Source organism: Rhinolophus hipposideros (genome assembly GCF_964194185.1).
Source record: "Rhinolophus hipposideros genome assembly, chromosome: 11".
NCBI lineage: Eukaryota > Metazoa > Chordata > Mammalia > Chiroptera > Rhinolophidae > Rhinolophus > Rhinolophus hipposideros.
In genome coordinates this window covers 42,392,449-42,399,192 of record NC_138057.1, presented here as the reverse complement: position 1 = coordinate 42,399,192, position 6,744 = coordinate 42,392,449, and the positions used below count along the sequence as shown (strand labels likewise).

General features: G+C 36.2%; 1 pseudogene across 1 annotated transcript; it reads left to right on the top strand.

Moving 5' to 3' along the window:
- Window positions 1-276: 276 nt before the first annotated feature.
- LOC308505002 (dynein light chain 1, cytoplasmic-like) lies at window positions 277-546 on the top strand (annotated as a pseudogene). The gene has a single exon. The product of its transcript is annotated as a dynein light chain 1, cytoplasmic-like (transcript).
- Window positions 547-6,744: the final 6,198 nt, after the last annotated feature.

Here is a 6,744-nt window from a genome sequence, read left to right as displayed (position 1 = left end):
TAATAGAGTAGATGGCATCACAATAAAATAAATTCTTCTTGTGTAGCTATGTATTCTGACTAATGTTAACTAGGCTTATTGTGGTGATCATTTCACAATATATACAAATATTGAATCATGTTGTACACCTAAAATTGATAGAATGTTATATGCCAGTTATATCTCAATGTAAAAACCGAAAACAGTTGAAGATGGTACCTCCGACTGAATCTGAGCCTCGTCAGCCTCTTCCCCAGGAGACCTTTGCAGTCAGCCCGCCCCTGCTTCACTGTAACCATGTGTCACAGAAAGGCCAGGATCAAAAATGCCAATATGTTGGAGAAGATGCAGCAGGACTCCATGTAGTGTGCCACTCGGGCTTTGGAGAAATAAGACACAGAGAAGGACACTGTGGCCCATATTAAGAAGGAGTTTGACAAGAAGTACAACCTCATCTGGTACTGCATCAGGGGGTGGCATTTTGGTAGTTACACAACACATGAAAGCAAACATTTCGTCTATTTCTACCTGGGCCAAGTGGCCATTCTTCTGTTCAGATCTGGTTAGAAGCACGGACTATGCCACAGACCCAGTGACCCATCCAAAAACAAGGACTGCAGCCTATATCCAAATAGTGAATTCAAATACTAAATCCAAAGACTGAAGTCTTCAGCCTTGCCTAAGGAAACACCTTCATCTTTGAACCTTTATTGTGTTGTTTTGTACAAGGCATTCTCTGTACTCATTTGTTGTGGTTATAAAAATTAGCAGAACAGCTTACATTTGTATTATTTTCTATTGCATACCTCTCCACCTTATGTTTTGTTCCCTCTCAAAATTCCATTATTTTCCAAAACTAAATAAATCTGTTGGAGAAGTAAAACAAACAAACATTGACATAATGAGGGGGAGAAATGGAAGAATCAAATGAAACTACAGGAAGTGAAAAATACAATACCTGAAGTTAAAAACTCACAGATGACATTTAGAGAAAATGGACATAACAGGATTTCTGGAATGAAGCAGGAGCTGAGGAAAGGGGGAGCCAGGAGGAGAGAAAGAAGAAAAAAACAGTTGAAGAAATAATGCCAATTTTTAAAAACTTTATGAATACTCTAAACCGAGAGTATTAAAAATTCAACAAACCCGAGAAAGATAAACACAAAAGTCACACTAAGACCAATCATAATCAGGTTATTGGAAACCAATGATAAAGGGGAAAAAATGGCTTAAAAGTAGCCAAAGAAATACGACACATTATATGCTGAGGAAGCAAGATAAAAATTAACAGAGGTGTCTTATCTGAAACTATTATGACAATAGAATGCAGTGTTTAAAGAGCTTGAAGAAAAAAAAAATCAGCCTAGATATTCATATCCCATAGGAGAAAACATCTTTCAAAAATTAAAGATTCATACTTTGTGGGAGAGGGAATGCTGAGAAAATGTCCTACAAGTAGATCTTCACTATAATAAATGTTAAAGGAATTTCTTCAGACAAAAGAAATATACTAGAGAAACACTTGGATCTCTTTCTCACAAAGAACTGTAAAAAAAAGAAGTAATGAATATGTGAGTAAACATAAAAGATTTTTTTCTCATGTTTTTGTTCTTTAAAAGATAACTTAAAAGCAAAAATAAAAATATGTACTGGAATTTATAACATATGTAGAAATAATAGGTATGATAGTAATAACAAAAGGATAGGAGCAGGAAATGGAAGTATATTCTTTTAAGGTTCTTACAAGTGATATAGTTTATATTATTTGAAGGTAGACCGTGATAAATTAAAGATGCATGTTGTAAACCTTAGAGCAATCATGACAAAACAAAACAGAGGTATAGCTAATAAGCCAAGAGAAAAGAAAGCAAAATAATAATGAAAAATACTCCATTAATCCAGAAGAAGGCAGAAAAAGAGAGAAAAGAAAAAGAACAGATAGGTTCAGTAAAAAAAACATAGCAAAATGGTAGATTTAAACCTAACCATATCAAAAATTACATTAAATATAAATGCCAATCAAAACAAAAGGCAGCAGTTATCAGACCGAATAAAAAAGCAACCCTAAATAAATGCTGTTTATGAGATATACACTATAAATACATAGATAAGGATGGTAAAAGTAAAAGGAAAACTTCCAGTTTCTAGTCCAGCACGTAAGGAGCTTGGAAGTTGCCACTCCATCCTAAGAAGAAATAAAATGCTGAACAAGCTGAAATATTAACCCTTCTTAGATCCATTGTGAGATCACAGGGCAAACTGCTGCCCCCGCCCCAAATTGAAGAAACAGAATCACAACTTACCTGATCTGAAATCTGTGAACAGAAGCCTCTGTGGGAACAAGTACCAGAGCAGGAAAACCTAAACTGTAATCCACCAACTACTGGATTCTCAGTGTGGACAAATCTGTGAGTTTAAAATTCTAGGGTGGACCCCACAAGTTTGTGAGTTTTACCTCCTGGACAGGTTCTCATAGTGAAAATCAGAGAAAAATGTCCTGGGGTTTCAGGCAGGGGGAAGGGAAAAGTAACCATTTTGAAACACACCAGAACATTTTATACTTCTTAACAAGGCCTGTCCTCAACAGAAACTATTTTACCAGAGCTTACACTATGGGGGTTTGTGAGAGCCTAATTGACCTAGGAGAAGGGAAATACCTAATTCCAGTCCCAGGCCAGCCTTCCAGCCCAGTTTAAGGCATGAGAAAAACTGAGATTTACTTGTGAAGTTCTCAGCTCCGGGGCAGAGGCACAGGCTCACTAACAGTCCAAGACACTTTCCCTCCCCTCACTATATCACTAAAGGCCTACTTGCCAGAGTTCCTTTCACCCAGTACATCATGTCTGGCTTTCAATAAAAAATTACAACACACACACACACACACACACACACACACACACACACACACTTTGAAGAGACAGTGTGAACTAGACTCCGATATAGCAGCGGTATTAACATTTTCAGACTGGAAAAGTAAAACAACCATGATTAATATACTAAGGGATCTAATGGATAAGTAGACAGTTATGCAAGAGCAGATGCGTGAAAGCAGAGAGATGGAAATTCTAAGAAAGAACCAAAAAGAAATGCTAGAGAGCAAAAACACAGTAACAGAAATGAAGAATGCCTTTGGTAAGAAAAACGGGCGTGGCTGCTGCTGAGGTTGGTATTATCTCAATAGAAACTTCCAAAAGTGAAAAGCAAAGAGAAAAGACTGGGAAAAAGTGGAACAGAATATCCAAGAAGTGTGGAACAACTAGAAAAGATATAATGTACAAGTAATGGGAATAGCAGAAGGAAATGAAAGAACAGGTGAAATATGTGATACAATAATGACCAAGAAATTCCTCAGATTAATATCAGACACCAAATACAATCCAAGAAATTCAGAGAACACCAAATATAAATGCCAAACAAACAAAAACACCGCACCTAGCATGATATAGTGAAACTACAGAAAATGAAAGATAAAGAAAAACTCTTGACAGAAGCCAAAGGAAAAAACTGTTTACCTACAGAGAAAGACATATAAGAATTACATCCAACTTCTCAGAAACCATGCAAGCAAGAAAAGAATGCAGAGATATATTTAAAATGTTGAGAGGGACAAAATGACCCCCCTAGAATTCTGTATCCTTCAAATTATCCTTTGAAAGTGAAAGAGAAAGGAAGACTTTCTCAAAGAAACATTGTGGGAAGTTATTGACAGAAGATCTGATTTGCAAGAAATGTTAAAAGTTCTTCAGAGAGAAAGAAAATGATATTGGTTAGAAACTGAAATTTATATTAATAAAGGAAGAGCTTTGGAAAAGGAGTGAGTGGGGGTAAATAAAAACTTATCTTTCTTATCCTTAGTTGATCTAACAGATAACCATTTATTCAAAATGATCACAGCAAAACACATTTGATTATATATGCATATATATGTTTATGTATGCTTATGTGTAAGTGAAGTTGATGACAGCACTGATACAAGGGATTGGAGGGAAGAATTAGGAATACTTTGTTGTATGGAACTAAACAGATGGAGACATATTTCATGTTTATGGATAGAAGACTCAGTAGAGTGGTTTTCATTTTCCAGATGTCAGTACTTCTCAATTTGATCTATAGATTCGATGCAGTCCCGATAAAAACTATAGCAAGTTATTTTGGGGATACTGAAAAACTAATTCTGAAGTTTGTATGGAGGAGCAAAAGTCCCTGTATAGCCAATATGGTATTGAAAGAGAAGAACAAAGTTGGAGGACTGAAATTACCTGACTTAAGGACTTACTAAAGCTACAATAATCAAGACAATGTGGTATTGGTAAAAGAACAGACAGGTCAGTGGAACAGAATATAGAGCCAAGAAACAGAACCACACAAATGCAGTCAACAGATCTTGACAAATGAGCAAAGGCAATGCAAGGAGAAACAATAGTCTTTTGAACAAATGCTGCTGGAACAACTAGATATGCACATGTGGGGAAAAAAATTTAAATACAGACCTTATACCCTTGACAAAAATTAACTGAAAATGGATCGTAGACCTAAACATAAAGTGTAAAGCTATAAAACTTCTGGAAGATAACATAAGAGAAAATCTAGATGCCCTTGGGCATGGTGGTGACTTTTTAGATACAACACCAAAGGCAGAATTCATGAAAGAAATAATCGATAGGCTGAACTCATTAATATTAAACACTTCTGCTCTGAGAAAGACACTGTCAAAAGATCAGCCACATATTGGGAGAAAATATTTGGAAAAGACATAACTGATAAAGGACTGTTATCCAAAATATCCGATGAACTCTTAAAATTCAATAAGAAGATAAATAATCCACTTAACAATTGGCCAAAGACCTGAACAGACGCTTAACCAAAGAAGATATATAGATGGCAAACAAGCTTATGAAAAAATGGTCCACATTGTATGTCATTAGGGAAATGCAAATTAAAGCAATAAGATATCATTCCACACGTATTAGAATGACCAAGTCCAGAACACTGAAAACACTGAATGCTAGCAAGGATGTGAAGCAGCAGGGACTCTCGTTCATTGTTGGTGGGAACACACAATGGTACAGCCACTTTGGAAGACAGTTTGACAGTTTCTTACAAACTTAACATACTGTTACCATATGATCCAGCAATAGCACTCATTCATATTTACTTAGAAGAACTGAAAACATGTCCACACAAAAACCTGCACACAAATGTTTATAGCAGCTTTCTTCATAGCTGCCAAAACTTGAAAGCCGTCAAGATGTCCTTCTGTAGGTGAATGGATAAATAAACTGCTACATCCAGACAATGGAATATTATTCAACTCTAAAGAGAAATAAACAGTCAAACCATGAAAAGACATAGAGGAATCTTAAATGCATATTACTAAGTGAAAGAAGCCAATCTGAAAAGGCTACATACTGCGTGATTCCAACTATGTGACAGTCTGGAAAAAAACAAAACTATGGAGACAGCAAGAAAAAAATCCCTATGGGTGTCAGGGGATAGGGGATAGGGAAGGATGAAAGGGCAGAGCATAGAGGATATTTATGGCAGTGAAACTCTCCTGTATGATATTATAATGTTAGATATATGCCCTTATATATTTGTCAATTGAATGTACGACACCAAGAATGAACCCTAAAGTTAATTATAGACTTTGATGATAATCATGTATGAAGGGAGGGTTATCAATTGTAACAAATGTACCACTCTAGTAGGGGATGTTGATAATGGTGGGGGCTGTGTATATTGGGGGTGGGGGGAGGCATATAGGAAATCTCTGTACCTTCTGCTCAGTTTTGCTGTGAACCTACAACTGCCCTAAAAATTACAGTCTATTTTTTTAAAAAGTAAAATGATTAGAAAACGTATCATGTAAATGATAAGGAAAAAGTTGCTTATATTAATACGTAGTTGAAAAAAGTAGACTTTAGGAATATTAGGATATAAATAGGAATATTTTATAATGATAAAAAGTCAATTCATCAAGAAGACGTCATTCTCCTAAATATATATGCATCTAATAACAGAACTTCGAAATACATGCAGCCCACACGAACGGAATTGAAAGAAGAAATAGACAAAAATTAGTTGTTAGAGATTTATGTCAACACGCCTCTCTCAGCAACTGTTAGAACAAATAAACAGAAAATAAGTCAACAATCTAGAAGACTGTATAACACCATCACCAACTTAACCTAATTCACATTTATCACCTCATTCTCCTTCAATTACAACCCTATCGTTTTCTCTTCGTAACCATTGCTCAAAAGAATTATCAACATTCTTTATTTTGATTCCCCCCTTTTCCTCACTTCACCTTCTTAGGATAAAGACAAAGGCTTTTACACAGTTTACATAGCCAGGGTCCTCTGATGGCAAGCTCACCTCATTTCTTCGTGTTCCTGATGTATTAGCCTTTTTTACATCCCTTATCCTGCTAGGACCTTTGCATATGCTAGTCCCTTCTTCCTGACTGTTCTTGTCTTATTTACATAATCAAATTAACTCCTCACTTTGAGTTCAAATCTCACATTTATTTTCCCATCCTCAGGGAAGCCTTCCCTGGCCTCTTGGGGTAGCTCCAATCCCCTTATTATGGTCTAGTGTGCCATACACTTCTCTGTTGTAGCACTAAACACAAGCCCTATATTTGGTTCTGGGACTATTTGATTGATGTTTGTGTCTTCTACTAGACTGCAAGGAACTTGAACACTGGGCCTGTTTTGCTTACCAGTGCGTTCCCAGTGTTAATCACATTTCCAGGCACATGGC